At 46.2% G+C, this 16,985-nt stretch overlaps 1 protein-coding gene across 6 annotated transcripts in view; it reads left to right on the top strand.

Annotated features, from left to right (window-relative positions):
- Positions 1-16,985, top strand: part of LOC113897029 (alpha-2-macroglobulin receptor-associated protein-like) — a 62,919-nt gene that overhangs the window by 18,654 nt on the left and 27,280 nt on the right. The window contains exon 1 of one of the 6 annotated variants that reach the window (XM_027549238.1): positions 14,292-14,398. The exons of the other annotated variants lie outside the window; for them this stretch is intronic. The gene's annotated coding sequence lies outside the window, so the exon portion shown is untranslated. Of the gene's footprint in view, positions 1-14,291; positions 14,399-16,985 lie in introns of those variants that run through there. 6 annotated transcript variants of the gene reach the window in all.

Genomic DNA, 16,985 nt, shown 5'->3' with positions numbered 1-16,985 from the left:
CCCATCCTATAAGAACAGGTACAATACTGTTTCCATTTTACAGATGAGAAAATTAAGGTACAGAGAAACAAACTTACCTAACCAAGGTCAATAGCTTCCAAGTTTCAAAGCTAGGTTTTGAACTTAGGCAGTCTGTGCCAGGCCCTTGGCTCTTCACCACCAATTTCATGCAAACGTTTTCCTCTCCCCTGCACACCGTTCCCCACAATACAGTGACTTTTTGCCCAACTGTAAAATCCCTCCTCTTTACCTGTAGGGCTCATTCTAGGCCCCACAGCTCTCTAACAGGAAGCCATAAGTGTGGATACAACTTAGCACAAGTACAGAGTGACACTAAAGGCCCAAGAAGACTTAGTCACTAAGGAGAACAGACTCTTCAGCATCTCTGTCTTCATTCTTTGGATCTCTAAAGGGGGAGATCTAAGTGACTACCTCCCTTTCTCTTCTCAGCTTTTAAAAAATAAACAACCATCCAATCATTCAGTGGAATATTATATAGCACAGAAAAGAACACACTTCTCTATAACAGGCATGTAGAAAAGTGCACATCATAAGTGTATATTAATAGTTAGGTGGATAACCCATACCACCACTGTTCATTTTAAGAAATAGAAAATTACTGGCAATTAAAAAAACCGCATCCCATTCTCTGCCAGTTACTACTCCCACTATCCTTCCCAAAGACAGCACTATTCTCATCTCTAACAATACAAAGTTGTATTGTCTGTTTTTGAACTTTACATAAAAAAGGAAGCATATGATATTTACTCTTTTATGTTTGAACAATTTTGTTCAACATTTCATGTGAGAGCTCTTCCTGCTGTTGCAAAAAACAAAGTTGTTTTGTTTTTCCACATTGCAGTATGGAATTCTACTGTATGCATGCAACACCATTTATCTGTTGTATACTTGACCACCACTGGGTTTTTTCCAGTTTGGAGCCAATACAAATAAAAGGAATAGAAGCATTCTTCTACATGCTTTCCAGTATATATATATATGTATGCATTCTCTTAGGTGTACACCTAGGAGAATTTCTGGGTTATGAAGTAGCCTATGAAAATTTTTAGTAGATAATGACAAAAAATTTCCAACTTGATTGTATTAATTTACACTTCTACCGGGTATAAGAGAGATTTGGTCGTTTCACATTTTCACCAACACTTGTATCAGTTCCTTTTATTTCTGGAGAATAGAAGTACCTGAATGTGGTTTTAAAAAAATTTTTTTTTAAACTTTAAAATTATTTATTGGTTTGTGGCTGTGCTGGGTCTTCATTGCTGTGGGGCTTTCTCTAGTTACAGTGAGTGGGGGCCGCTCTCTAGCCGTGGTGCATGGGCTGCCTGCTTTGCTGGCTTCTCCTGCTGCTGAGCACGGGCTGTAGCTGCTCAGGCGTCAGTGGTTGCGGCATGTGGGCTCAGCAGTTGTGACTCACAGGCTCTAGAGTACCCTGTGGCATGTGGAACCTTCCCTAACCAGGAATCAGACCTGTGTCCCCTACATTGGCAGGTGGATTCTTCACCACTAGAAGTCCCTCTCAAGGTGGTTTCAACTTGTACTTTGCAGTTGATTCATGAGATTAAGCTGCTTTTCACCTGCTTATTGACTGTTTGGATAGTCTCTTTTGTGAAATGTCTGTTCAAATATTTTATCCATTTTTAGCTGGGCTCTCCTTTTTTGTTTTCTAATTTGGAGTTCTTTACACATTCTAGACATGAGACCTCTGTCAGTTCTGTCTGTTGAAAATTATCTTTCCACTTGCAATTTTGCTCATTCAACATTATAATATTTTTGTGAGTTTAAAAAATATGTATATTAAGGATTAATTTCCATATAATAAACTGAAACATATTTGAAGTGTACAATTTGATGAGTTTTAACATAGTTGTAAATTCCTGAAATTATACCACATACAAGATAGGAATAATTTTATTCACCTCCAAAAGGTTTTCTATGCCTCATGATAATTCCTCTCTGTTGCTCCCCATGTCTTGAAAGGATTGATCTGCTTCTGTCATTATAACCTGGTTTGTATGGTCTAGACTTTTATGCAAATAAGATCACTCAGCTTGTACTCTTTCTCACCTGACTTCTTTCATTCAGTTACTTTGACATTTACTCATATTGTTACGTGTATCAACAATCCATCTCTTTTTATTACTGAGTGGTGTTCTCTTGTGTGTTATACCACAACTTATCCATTACCTGTTGATGGGCAATTAGAATGCTTCCAGTTTGGGGCTATTACAAGTCGTGCTACAATGTACATCTGTATACTAGTCTTTGTATGGACATAGACTTCTATTTCTCTCAGGTAAATACCTAGGAATGAAATTTGAGGGCATGTAGTAGGTATCTCTTTAAAGGGTCAACTTTTTAAGGAACTGTCAAACTGTCACCCATAGTGGCTGTACCATTTACAATTCCATCAGCAATGTGTGAGAGTTCAGTTTCTCCTTGTCCTCACCAATTTAGTATGATCAGCTCTTTTCTCCTTAACCATTCTAACAGGTATGCAGCGTGGTCCATTGTCATTTGAACATTTGTTTCTCTAATGGCAAATTGTGTTGAACATCTTTCCACGTGCATATTAGGCATTCTTAAATCTTCTTTCGGAAAGTGTTTGTTCAAAATCTTTTGCCCATTTTAAAAGCTGAGCTGCTTGTGATTGCTGAGTGATTAAAGTTTTTTTCTGTATATTATGGATACAAGTCCTTTATCAGATATTTCATTTATAATATTTCCTCCCAGACTGTCGCCTTTCTTTTCAGCCTCTTAACTGTGTTCTTTGAAGAGTAGAATGTTAAAATTGTGAGGAGGTCAAAATTACGGATCCTGCTTTTGGTTTCATATCTTAGATATTTTGCTGAATCCAAAATCACAAAGATTTTTCTCTTTGTTTCTTTTGGAATTTGTGGTTTTATGCTTTACAAGGAGGTCCACTTTGAGGTAAATTATGTATATTGTGTAAGGTATGGGTTGAAGTTCATTTTTTCCTGTATGGATACACAGCTGTGTCATATCATTTATTGAAAAGACTATTTTTGTCTCCACTGCTAACTGCTAAGTCGCTTCAGTCGTGTCCGACTCTGTGTGACCCCAGAGACAGCAGCCCACTAGGCTCCCCTGTCCCTGGGATTCTCCAGGCAATAACACTGGAATGGGTTGCCATTTCCTTCTCCAATGCATGAAAGTGAAAGTGAAGTCGCTCAGTCGTGTCTGACCCTCAGCGACCCCATGGACTGCAGCCTTCCAGGCTCCTCCGTCCATGGGATTTTCCAGGCAAGAGTCCTGGAGTGGGGTGCCATTGCCTTCTCCACTGAATTGCCTTTATACTTTTATTGACAGTCAATTGTCCATATATGTATGGGTCTGTTTTCTAGACTTCCTGTTCTATTTCACTGATCCATTTTTCTCTCTGGAGGCCAATAACACACTGTCTTAATTACTATAGCATTATAATAACACTTGAAATCAAGTAGTGTTAGTTCTCTAAATTTGTTCTCTGTAATATTATCTTTGGATGAACTCTTCTGTTGGTTTTTGATGTACTCTCCTAGTGTTTTATCTGTTTGTTAACAAGTTTTCTCTTAGAAACCTTGAATACACTCAGACAGATATTCTTCTTACTTAGAGCTGGAGATAACACGTGTGCATTTTAATTCTTTCAGTCCTTTGGGCTTAAATGTCATCTTAATTCAAAGATCTTTGATAAAAATGCATGAACCCCAAAGCATGTGCAGTTGTTGTAGTATTAAGCCAAACCATCATCTGCTATAATGGCAACTGACAGCCAGCTCAGAACCTGAACTTTTTTGGAAACAAACTGTATAGACTGACCTCTTAGGGGCGGGAAAGCCCAGATGAAAGGTTAGTGGGAAGGTTGCCTCGATTCATAGTAATTCCTACAAGTTATCAGTCATTGGACCAGCTTTTTGCATATAGCATCTTATTTTATCTAAGATCTTTGTAATTTCCCATCTAGGAATATACTCTGGAGCAGGATCAGAAAGCCTTCTTTGTAAAGAACCAAATGTTTTAGGGGGGGTCAATTTCCCAGTCTTGGGTCAAGGTATTTGCATAGTACCCCACACTTAGAAGGGCTTCCCTGGTGGCTTAGATGGTAAAGAATCTGCCTGTAACTCAGGAGACCCCGGTTCAATCTCTGGCTCAGGAATATCCACTGAAGAAAGGGAGTGGCAACCCATTCCAGTATTCTTGCCTGGAGAATTCCATGAACAGGGGAGCCTGGTGGGCTACAGCCCATGGGGTTGTAAAGAGTCAGATATGACTGAATACCTAAATCTTCCTTCTTACATACTTGGAAAAGTTCTGTGCTTGGTTGCAAACTCTGCTGTCCCCATGTTGAAACTACTGAAAGCTTTCTTCCTTAAGTGAGCTTCCGAATTTTCATTTTAAATGAAATATTCTGCAGTCCATCCAAATTGTAGGCTTTGCAGGTCGTATAAGTCTCTGATGCACCTACTTGCCTCTGTCCACATTAGAGGAAAGCAGCCATAGATGACATGTAATAAGTGAGCCCAACTGTGCTTCAATTAAACGGTATTTAAGAACACTGAATTGGAATACAGTGTTTATTTTTATGTATCATGAGATGTTTTTCTTCTTTTATTCCTCTCATTCACTTGAAAACATGAACACCTTTCTTAGCTCCCAGACCATAGAAAATAAGAAGTGTGTTCCCCTCGGCCTGTGGACCGTAGGTTTCTGGCCCCTCCTTGGGGAAAGTCCTGCACATGTGCAGCAGGTGATGTGGACAACAGGTTCACGGTAGAACAGTCTGTGAACGCTGCAAAGCAGAAACAAACCAAAAGTCCCCACAAAGACAGAATGGCTAAATACACCGCTGCCTATTTATATACAACATATGATGGAAAGAAAAGAAGCAAGTCATAAAACAGTGCATGCAGTGTGATTTTATTTATATGAAGTTCAAAAATAGGCCCGCATAAGCACTAAAACTAAAGTATAAAAACAAAAGCAAAGCAACAATCATAGGAAAAATAGGACCATGATTCCCTCTCAGGAGGGGGAGATGACGGAGAGGCGGAGACTTCTGAGGTTCAGGCAACACTGTCTTTCTTGACTTGGGTCATGCTTACCTTGTTGTTTATATTTATTCTTCGAACTATACCTTTTATACAGCTGCTCTGAAATGTACATCTCATCATTTTTAAAAGTTCAGTCCCTGGCACTAACCCTAAATTGGCATTTGGACCCCCATTCCATCGTGAGGGAGGTGGGAAGCCCGGGGTGGGGAGCAGCCGCATGCCTAGGCCACATGTTTCCAACTTCCTGAAGCTCCTCTGATATCATTTTGAAGACCTTTGGCATCCATCTGGCCCTGGGCTTCCACATTCGCCAAGAAGACTCTTGGCTTGTATAGCATTCAAATGTTTTTCTTTTCAGTTTGCTTTCGTCTCAGACACTAATGCTCTCTGCCAAATTCCCTCAAGGTCAAATCTACATTATTATGGGTTCCATTGTCTTGAAGCCTTTCTTGTTTGCAAATTCCATTTTTCCTAATTTCAAAATATAATTATAAATAATTCAATCAGATTGAATTGGGCAGTGGATGTGTGTGCTGGCTACTTTCCCTTTATCCCCCTGCTCCTCAGTGTTTATTCTCTTCTTAATATTTCTACCTTCTGGCTTTCTATGTGTGCCTGTATGCTGTCACGAACTGGACAGGGTGAAATTGAAAAAAAGAAAACATGTATTCAAGGTTGGAAAGGACATGAATTTAGGAGTAAACCAACTGGAGTGTGAACCTCACTCAACCTAGCAGCTGTGTGTTCGAAGCCAGTGACTCAGCCTCTCTGAGTCTTTTCTTTCATTAACAGAAGTGAGGGCTGAAAACTACGAGAGAAAATCATCATGAGAATGAGAAAGTCTGTGAAATGTACCTAGCTCTACCCCTTCGGCTACTGCAGGACTTGTAGAGGAGGGCATACATTTCGGTTTTCTTTCTCTCTCCCTCCTTTCTAGTCTTCCTCCCTTCCATTCTTTCCTTTTGCATGATTTTTCTGCCTACTGCATTAACCTCATTAATCCAGCAATTCTCTAATGAAAGAAAAAGATGGTAGAGAAATGTTGGGGACAGGAAAAATTAAAGGTGGGAGATTTTTCTCTGAAGCCTGGGGAAAGAGCAGGCGACACACTCTGATGATCCATTTCTGTCCTTTTCCCTTTCGCCTCATAGGTCTATTCACACCTAGAAGTCCACGAGCCATAGCAAGACTGCAGTCAGAATCTTTAGAGAGCTTAAGATAGTGCATCATGATTTGAGGGATTAAAAACTGTATTAATAAATCACTTAGAACCTTACCTGGCATACTCTCAGCACTCAATAAATGTTGAATATTATTCTTGTTATTATTTTCCTGATGATTATTATTGCTGTTCAAGACAAGCACCCCAGTACAGGCAACCAAAGTCATAAGGCCATTAGCTGCCTTGTTTTCCAAATGCCTACCCAAGTTACAAATATAGCAATAGTTGTTTCTTTCAGCATTTCCCAGCCTCCTGTGTCATTTCCCCTGCTAAAGGTTTCATTCTGCCTTTTCCAGAACAAACATCATTATAATCACTTCTTGTTCACATCTCTGATATCCCCATGGCTCTTGTTGCTCTCACTGGTAGTAGCAACACCTCTGAATTTACCACCATCTGCAAATATCATTAGCTATTGTTTATTCCCTCTCCCACACTATTAATGAAGATGTTAATTAAGACCAGAACTAACACTGACCCCAGCAGCAATCCACAAGACATTTATCCAACTGGATAAACTTCTGTTAGTCATTACCCACTGCTCCTAGACATTACCACCACTCCATTCCCTTCATCTGCTAATTTGTAAGAGAGCAGGGGAGAGAATTATGGGAGCCCAGTATTATTTAAAAATTAACACTCTGATACTTAGGCTTTTGTAAAGAGATTTGGTGGAACATCAGAAGGGCGGTTGTAAGCATTATGTATGAGTGAAAGGAGCCAGACTCCAAAAGAATTTGGTAACTGCCTGGCTCAGCTTATGGGTGTCAGAGAATTTAGCAACACTCTGTAAGGCTGGAGGACACCAGCACAAATATTAGACTGCTTTTCAGCTGCTTTCTTTTACAGATGATCAGACTGAGACCCAAAGAGGCAAAGAGACTTGTCCAAGGTCACTTCCCTAGCTCATGCTAGAACCTGAATTGGAACTGGGAGTTCTAACTTCCTGTCTCATGATCTTTGCAGGAGCCAAGCTGATCATGCTTCCTAGCGGTTCTGTTCGGACACCTATGTTGTTAGCATTTGCCCACTAAATCCTAGATGCACAGAGCCATGTCCATCAACTTCATCTCTTTGTCCCCAGAAAACCATCTCCTTTAGTAGGAGTTCTCTGCACATTTATTAAAGGAATGAGTATTATTCACCACGATGCACTGTGCTCTCAACCTATAAATTAGTAGTTCTCAACCTTGGCTAAACATTACAATCACCCAAGGGAGCTTTTAAAAAATGCCAATGCCCACACCACACCCCTTGAGATTTGAATTTAATTGGATTGAGGAAAGACCAGGCACTGGTAATTTTTTAAATCTCCCTAGGTGATTCTAATGCAGACAGGGTTGCGAGCCACCTCCCAGGACAAAGTCTTTTTCCAAAGATTCCAAAATTGAGAAGTTTCTTATTCTATAGAAAGGGATCAGTACAGAACCACTGTAACTTAGCAATTAGGAGCAAACCTTTCTTTTAAACAGGAAACTGACTTGCTCTTCAAACCTTTTCCATGTGAAGAATGCAAATTACATTGCCCACTCAGAATAATGTAGTTTGGAATCTATTAATCTGATGCTGGTATTTACATGGGGCAATTTTTCCAAACTTAGCTTTAACCATGTGGGCAGTAGTACCAACTTAAAGCTCTCAGGTAGCCCGAAGGGACTGACTCATCTACTACAAAAGCTGGCCCACGAGAAGCAACGTTAAGCACAGGACAGGGGACTCACCAGTGTTGAGGGGTTTGCTTATTTAGACATCAATACCCATTGTACCCTCTGCAGTAGCAATGCCTTGCTGCCACTGGTATGGCAATGAGGCCTTAGTAGAAGAAGAATGTAGGTCAAAAACAAAATAGTGAGACATCATCTCAGGCTTCTTCCTGGACAGGAGCCCAAGAAGAATAGAAGACAAGGCTTTGGAAGGTCTCAGAGGCTGCTAGCCTCCTGGAGTCACACTTGATGGTCTTTTCCCTTTTCAGGGAACATCCCTAAATGACTAAGTGCCCAACAACACTCTTACCTGTCAAAGAGGGAAATTCAGAGTGCTCATGTATGGTGGCACAGGTTGTCCACTGTCCAGGGGAACTTGGTGTAAGGGGGTGGAAATCTGAAGTGAGAAAAAGTGTTTTCAGGAAGCCAGAGGGTTCTATTTGTAGTTCACAGAAAGGCCTCACCTGGAAACACCGGGGCCTGAAGAGGGAGAGAGAGAAAGACGCAACCGTACCCTCGTTACAGGTAGCAGAGACCTGGTGATGAAGGCAGAGAAGAAGAGAGGAGAAATGATGGAAAGTGTTGGGAGAGGTTATGAGGAGCTCTCCACCCTCACAGAATATGCTCCAATATCAGTGCCTCTCCATGGTTGTGAAGGTGGAGATAAAACAGGAAAATGTACAGGAAGCCAGAGAAACATGGAAATGGAGTATCTGTAGAAAAGACAGTAAGATACACAGAGAAAGGAAGTCCAAGGTGGGAACGTTTTTCACATATTCACTCTCTCACCAGTTGAAGTTAAGGCCCCTGCCACGCATGGCTCATGGGCTTGCCTGCTGCTGTCACAAGCTGGTTCAGCTTTGGGGAAAGAGAAAGGAAGAGAAGGCGTCCTGGCAACAGTCCCCGATGGAGGGTCAGGACAGACGCCTTAACCAGTGAATGCTTCCAGATGCACTGAAGTGTCCTCCCAAAACACTGCCCAAGAAACAGCTTAACCAGAGAGTGACTCCTCTAGAGGGGGAAAAAAAATCAGTCATGTTGACAAGGTCAAAATACCAAGAAAACAGCCTTCCCAAGTGAGCAATTCTGGGTCAGGATCACAGTTCATTAGAACATACTCTTTTCTGCTTCTCCCTTCTTAGACCTCTCGGTTAGGGTGTGATTTTTAATATATGCACCCACACAGAGGGTCTCAGGGTACACAGTGTCTAATAAAACATGTAAAAGATTGGATCTGGGGAAACGATTCTCACCTTGCTAACTGTTGAAAAGAAAGACTCTAAGGGAGGTGCTACAGTAGTAGCCAAATACTGAGGACAAATTAGCCCAGGTAGTATTTGGGCATAGAAGGAGTAAGTTATGGTGTGGTCTGCCCTGTTCCAATATTGGGACTCAGCGAGCACTCAAATTTCCCTCAGGGTCTGGAAACTGAGGCAGTTTGGACGGTTTCCCCTTTGGTTGCACCATAGAAAGCTCAGGGAGAAAGCCAGTGGAGTGAGAGAGAAGGAAATAAGGAAGGGAGGAAAGGGAGGATGGAGGGAGGAAGGAACACAGATAGGGAGGACTCACTTATTGAGCACAGACTGCTTGCCAGACATTGCTTTTGGCTTTTTCATTCATGCAATTCCGCAGACATTTTAGAACACCACTGTGAGGTTGGTATAGTTGCCCAGCTAATGAGTGGCCAGGTTATATTCAAGTCAGGTTTGTCTGATTTCCACTTTCCTCTCTTTTCCATGGACTAAATCTACATGCATATACACCTATGTATGTGTTTGTGCATATGTGTTTTATCACATCAGTGTTTCTTAATACTGCCCTTGTCACCAAGCAACCAAACAGTGCGGATAAATTTCCTGTTACATTTCTGTTTTTTATCATGTCCTCAAGCTAATTGGTTTTCCTCTCTTCAGAGTGGCCTCCAATGTTGTCGGCATCAGACTTTGCCTGTATATTATTGAGGAAAGGGGGAAAAGAGGAAGGGTTGAAGCCAAGGGAGATCATTTGTCCTGGTTCTGTTGCCTACTGGGCAGGATTTGTTTTCTTTTTTTGTGGAAGGGGTGAGTGCCACTGTTTTGCTGCCCTGCACCACCAACTGGGAATTCTCAGATCTCCTTTAGATAAACAGCTCAGCCCTCTTCAGTCCATAACCTGATAGTTGGAATCTTCCCTTTGCCTTGGAGAAGCTTGGAGAAGCCTTGGAGAAGCTTCTTTTCAAGCAGTCATCCCATACTTCTCTTAAAGAGGCACCTCCGAAACAGGCATTGAAGACCTTGCCCCTATTGCCAACAACCTCTGTGTTGTTTTCCTGAGAGGAAGGGGAGAGGGGCTGGGTTGGGGGCTACATAGTCATGAGGCTCTACCTCCCTCCCCAGCTGAGGAGAGCTGACCAGGTTCTCCCCCACCCCCATTCCGTGTCTCCCTGGAGCACACACAGATGCTTCAGGAGGAGATACTATCACAAAAGGGTTTATTAGGGAGAGAAAAGTGTGAAAAGGATGGAGCTGTTGGCAGGGACGCCTGCTCCATGGTTCAGCCTCTGCTGTCTGCAGGCTCCGTTGATTGATCCTTCCCTTTTTTTCTCCACTCCCTACTTTCCAAGGGTTTATATTCACTTTACAAAGAAAAGCCATCGCCAGGCAAAGATGTTTATAGCATTGTATTAAAGTTTGGTGGAGAGGAGGGGAAAGGAAGGAAAAGGCTGGATTGGGGGGTGTGGGGGGGAAGACAGTGAGAGAAAGCAAAGGCAGGCATGCATGAGAGGCCGGAGCAGCAGCCAAGAAGAGGAAAAAGGACTGCCGGGGACAGGCAGACAAAATGTGCCTGGAGCCTTTATAGAAAAAGCGCAAAGACCTGAACAGGAGAAGCAGTTAAACACCCAAGTGCAAATGGACTTTGGGATTCTCCTGGCAGAAAGGGCTGCCAACAAAATACAAAATAGGCCACCTTGACGACCCAGAGAAACAAGTTCTGAGAAGGCCGTTAGGAGATGCCCAGAAAAGGACCAGCAAGTAAATATATAAAGGGCAGAGTATGCTAATATGCTGTGAGCCTTTAAACTGGAGGCGGGGGTGTGAAAGAGGGGGACAGGGAGAGAGAATATGAAGGTCTGAGACAGAGCAACATCAAGTGAAAACAAAAGCAGCACAGAGACAGACCGGGACAAAACACACACACACACACACACACACACACACACACACAGCCAGACCCCAAGAGAAGGACACACAGAGAGAGTCACACACAGAGAAAGACAGGAAAGGGCTGAGGAAGGGGGGTGACGAGTGGGAGTGGGGTGAGAGAGAAAGTCTCCAGCCAAATGCAGGAGACTTGGCAGTGGGACAGCAGCGGGCGGGCGGGCAGTAACTGCACTTGCTGTGTCTCGTCTATTGTTGTCTCCGAGGGGGGGATAGGGGGAGTTGTTTGTTTGTTTTGTTGTTTGGCCTCTTTGTCTCTTTTGTTTCAAGTACTGAGTTTGCTTCTTTCCCAGACTCTGGGCTGATGGAAGAGCTTTATGGATTTTTCTTAAAGAGACAGGATTAGCTAGTGTCCTAGTATTAGCAATTTCTCAGTCCTAACCAGTTCCTGCCTAAGTGACTGTTTTACTAATTTTTTTAAAGGATTATATTAAGAATGGAGAGTCGATGTGTATGCTGCTTTTTATGGTAGTAAGAATGAACTGGTCAATTTCACCCTCCCCACTAAAGCTCTTCCTATGGGACTGCCAATACTACAGGAGGCAAGAAAGAAAAGACAAAAAGGAGAAGAAAATCCTACAAACAACAGTAATAGGGGACATACAAAATTAATTTCAAACACATTGGTAAATGTTCTACTTAAAAAAACAACAACAACTAAGCCTCAAGATTTGAAATATAAACTTGAAGTTGTAAATAATCAGGAGAGGGGCTTTGAAGGAAGAAGGATGGCTCCTCATCCTTCCGGTGACACTGCCAACATGCTGCCCCATCTCTTGCTGTTACACCAGGGCTTTCCCCAGGCTCCATCCCAGAAGATAAATGGCACCGCCATCAGGCTCTGGGTCACTCCCTACCCCCTCCTTGGCCTTCCTGAAAGGAAATGACCATCCACATGCTGGGGCAGCTAGGTGTCACAACGCTGAGCAGAAAGTTGCTTTCTATTCACTTGAGGAGAGGCAGGGGAAAGGGGTGTCCCTCAAGCCTTTCACTTCTTTGTTTCCAGAGAGACTTGTAGTTTCCTTTTCCAGTAATGGAACTAGGTTTTGGTCTACAGAAGACAGCTTCTGAAGGAAATGAAATTTTAAAACACTCCCAAATTCATCTAAGTTGGGTTTTCAATACCTCTCTAGTCCTCAGCCAGCCCTTTTCTTAATCTTATCTTCCTTCTCTCCTCTCCTGCCTTAAAATCTCCCAGTGAAATCTCGGGTGCCAGAGACGAAAAATAAATAAATACAGCCCTAGGACTATGGAAGGGTAGGTGGGGGTGGGGATGGCAAAGGGAAGTCGGGGTTCTTTTGTGCACGGGTCCTTTATACTCAAAGTAAACACCGACCGGCTTCAGTGGATTCTCCTGCCCCCAAGCCAAGTGTGGCTGGGTACCGCTGGCTCTGGGGGGTTAGGTGCCTCTCCTCCGCCGGCCCTTGAGAAGTTTGGGACTTAACAGCTTTGTCAACTGCTCAAACTCGGGGGTGGTAAGAGGAGGAGTTAAGAATCAGGGCAGCTTACACCCACAATTTTATCCACTGCCTTCCTCCTCTACCTTAATTTTTCTCCTTTCGCCTCCCTCTTTATCCCCACTCACCACGCCTTTTAAAAAGCCGCCACAGGCATCTCGCCCGCCGATGAAGCGGTTTTACTGTTACTGCTGGGCTGCCATTTGAATGGGCCGGGAAACCTCCCGCCTTCCCAGGCCACACTCCGCTGGGTTTTCTCCCACATACGCTTGGTGACAACGTGGGCCTGAGCAGGCAGGGACCAGCCCGGGGGTGGGTTCGGGGAGCGGGGTGGGGGGGGCCGGCGAAGGGGCGAGGAGGTGGGACCTCGGTCCCAGGCAGCCGAGTCCTAGCGGGGCCTGTGTGAGGAGCGCCCTGAAGGAACCCCGAATGAGTTGGGCATGCAGGGCAGGTGTTCCCCAGCGCAGGGAAGTCAAAGGAAGGAGGTGGGGAGGGGGCAGGTCTCAGCTGCTCCCTCCGGTAGCCGTTTGTGGGCACCTTTGTTTTGGGTAGATTTTCACGTCCGTGGTCACATGAGGTAACAGGCAGCCTAACCTTGAGCGCCTGGCAAACTCGAGTCTGATGCTGGGGACGCTAAGGCGGCCGGGCTGAACCCATTAGCCCCTAGGGATGCCCGTGGGGCAGGCGTCGTCTGCAAACGACAACAGGAACGCACCCAGCACGTGGAAGGATCGAGGCAAAGTGCTGGCCCCAACCCTGGGGTGGGGGCGGGGGAGAGGGGTTAGTCCGATCCCCACACCAATCCAGTGGGATTCAGAAATGACCCCAGGACCAAGAGTCTGCCCCGCGCGGTGCGCAGAGGATTACGTTTCTCTGCCCCGCACCCGGCTGGGCGGCGCACCCGGGGATCCAGTTTCCTTCGGAATGTTCCCGTTGACTTGGTTTGAAAGTTGAAGCCCCGGGGTAGTAAGGCTGGCTGCAAAAATCTCCAACCACAGTAATCCTAGACAAAATAAAAACACAATGGGCCGCAAACCAACCAACTCGGGGCATTTCTGTGGGGGTCTCCCGGCGGGGCGCGCGTCGCTGCAGAACCTGGAGGGACGCAACCTTTCTACCTCGAATTTTCCGTGTGTAGGAAGACCTCAGGAAGGTGTTAGAATAGGGTCTCCCCTCTACTGCCTACTTCGTTTCCTAAACTGGTATAAAAACATCCCAGGAACCAACTGCAGCCGCAGCTCTGGCGGGAGTAGGGGGCGGGGTGGGGTGGGGTGGTGGCCCAGGAGGATTGCCTTCAGGCTGAACTCCGCCACGAATTTGCCCCACGCCAGGACGGAGGGTCTCTTAGGGAGACGAAACCCAGCTGGAGAAATCGCGGCCTGGGAGCCCCTGGCCCCACTCGCAAGACAACCCGCCCGGCGCGAAGGATGGGTCTCCCGAACCCCGCGCAGGGAAACTGGAAGGCAGGCAGACTCTTGAGCTCCAACGGAGTGTAATCTCAAAGAAGAAAAAAAAAATCTTTAAAAATGAAAAGGGGGGATAAAAAACTAAATTTGAACAAAACTAAATTACAAGCCCACAGGTCCCTGCGCCGCAAACGAGGTGGGGGAGGAGGGGGCGGAACGGCCGAGGCACTGAGAGTGGGGGATGCAGCATGAAATCCGTCCCCTGCAGAGTCGGTGCCTTCGGGGGCTCCACCGCCGCACGCTCCGACTTGCAAGGCTTGGACACACAGGGGAGGCCGAAGGTGGGAGGGAGAGGCGAGAAAGAGAGGTGGAGGGAGGGTGTGTGTGTGGGGGGGGGGGTCTTTTTCTCCTCTCGCCAGCTCCAGCCGAGGCGAACTGGAGGTGGCAAAGCGGTAGAAAACTTTGGAAAGTTTGGGTAGCGTGGTTAGCGGTGGAGACGCAGGGCAAACAAGCCATTCTGGGGAAGGCTTGGGGGAGCGGGCTGGGTGTTATTGGGACGCCAGGTCCTCAGGCGGTTAAAGATCCAAGTCTCTCGGGTCAGCTTCGCCTATGGCCCCAGAGGCTTCTAGGGGCCAGTACCCCGGGAAAGTTTGAGAACGTTTCTCTAGGAGACTGACGAGGCAGAGCCGGAGTTCCGCGATTTGTGTCGGTGCGGAAAGCATTACCCCATGACAGCTCAGAGCTTGTCTGCCAAAGCGGGATTAGATCCGCTGGCTCAAGGGCTCGGTCCCCCACCTTCCCTCACCCGGCGAGGGCCTTGCGCGCGCCTGGGATCTTTGGGGTGATATGCGCGGTTTTGAGTCGCGCCACGGGTATCCATGTACCACGTGCGTCCATGGACTCCGGCGGGCACCTTTGGGAGAGTGCCCCCGAAGGGGAGGGGGCCACGCAGCCGGGATCGTGCTGCTGCGACGACATTCCAGCTGGTGCACATCCTTGCTGGAGGCAGGACACAGTGGCCCAACCCAACTTCTCTCCGCGCCTTGGGAAGGAAGTGTGGTGCGCTCGTTGGAGCGCGAGGCTGCCGCCGCCCATTCCACATACTGCCTGGCATCCTGCTTTTCCTCACTGCACACCAGGGAAAGGCATAATTCAATTATATCATCCAAGTGCAACACAGCCTTTTCCTCTTTTGCCCTGGAGCCTACGACGTTTCGAAGGCGAATCTCCCAATTCTCAAATAAATACCTATCGCTCCAAAGCCGAGCTGGGTTCTCTAGTAACTACTGAGGGGAAAAAAGAATTCAAATCGGATATGAGTTTACAGCCTGAAGCGGCTTATTTAGGCTCATTGAGTGCCATTCCAAATGGCACAGCTCGCGCTATTTCGAGAGAAGTTGGAGATTGGAGAGAAAACGGGGTTATTTAAAGTGACTCCCAGAAAGCAACTTTTCTTCTCCTGGCTCCCTCGGTGACCGTGTCTGTGCTCCAGTTTAATGCAGCCCGTGCGACCCAACCTTTGATATTTAAGCCTTGCCAGCTCCTGGGTGAAACTACCTGTTGGGAGATTCCGCAGCCTAGACATTCGGCCCTCACTTCCCCGGTGCAATCCTGGCAGCGATGGGATGTTTCTGGGGTTGGCACGAGAAGGGAGAAGAGCGGAGAGCCGGGAGCAGCGGACAAAGTCAGCTGCGCCTGGCAGTGCCCAGTGAGCTGCGCCCGCGCTTCTGCTCGCTCTTGGAAAACTGGAAATAGTACGCTGAGCGGGGCCCCTGGCTTCAAGGATGGGCCCAAACTCAGCTCGATTCTCTAAATTAGGAAACTACGTAGCGGTGCCGTTTGTACTGGCACCTCGGTACAAGTCTAACTTTAAAAAACAAAAAGCCTCCAGGCGGCTTCCTCGGCGCCCACCCCAACCCGGCACTCGCAGACCCCGCACTTTCTCCGGCACCAAAATTCCCTTTACTACTTCTGGAAATTCGGAAAACTCCTCAGACGCTTGGACGCGCTGCAACCCAGAGGCTGCTTAAAGCTCTTGCAGGAGTTGCTTGAGGGAAATCACTCTGTTCTTACGAGCAAACAGAATCTCTGTATTTTAAAACAACCTAACTGGATGAGGGAGTGGAGCTAGGAAGGACAATTTGAGCAGTCTTTGCAGCCTGTTGGAGGAAATTTCGGAAGTTGCGGACAGGGGCTTGTCTCTCACAGGAACCTGTGGCAAGGACAGTTCGGGCCGGGCCCTGGGTCTAGAAGTCTCGCTTGGGAAGCACACAACCAGGGTCTGGCTCACGCGGTTTAATAACATTCTTTCCGGCAAACTCTCCGGCACATTCTGTCCTGACATTAAACTGGGGTGGCCGTTTAAACGCAGGCTGGGCTAAACCGGAGAAATTTCCCCCAGACGCGGAAGGCATGCCGGGTTGTATCTCCGATGCGGGTTTCTGCTTTTTGATAACGAACCCCACTCTGTTTTGGGAGCAGTGGAATTGGGAGAGGCCTTACGGAGGGGCCGATTTGGGGGTTGGAGGGCGCGGAAAGTCTCTGTAGCTAAGGGTACAGTGGAGCTTTATTTCTCGGCGCACGCGCTTCCATCCCCGTGGTCACAAAGCACTCGGCTGAAAACGAAATGGGGAGAAATATTAGGCAACTGCAGGGAAGAAGGGGGGTAATCCTCGTCTTGTTTAGGATGCTCGTCTTGACAGCAGAGACTGAGGGGCTATGTAGAAGAAAGAGAATTTATTCGTGAGAATTAATTGCACGGGGATGAGTATTGAGACTTCGGACCTAAAAGATAGCTCAGAACCTTTCCCGCGTCTCAGTCTCTTTTTGTGATCCTGGCAATATTAGACTGTTTGGCCCTTAAGTCACACCCCTAGTCCCAGACCTTAGTGGCATTTCCCATCCCCATGTGCCTCCTTCCTGTGGACT

Source organism: Bos indicus x Bos taurus, chromosome 8 (genome assembly GCF_003369695.1).
Source record: "Bos indicus x Bos taurus breed Angus x Brahman F1 hybrid chromosome 8, Bos_hybrid_MaternalHap_v2.0, whole genome shotgun sequence".
Classification (NCBI taxonomy): Eukaryota; Metazoa; Chordata; class Mammalia; order Artiodactyla; family Bovidae; genus Bos; species Bos indicus x Bos taurus.
This window is presented reverse-complemented; position numbering and strand designations above follow the sequence as displayed.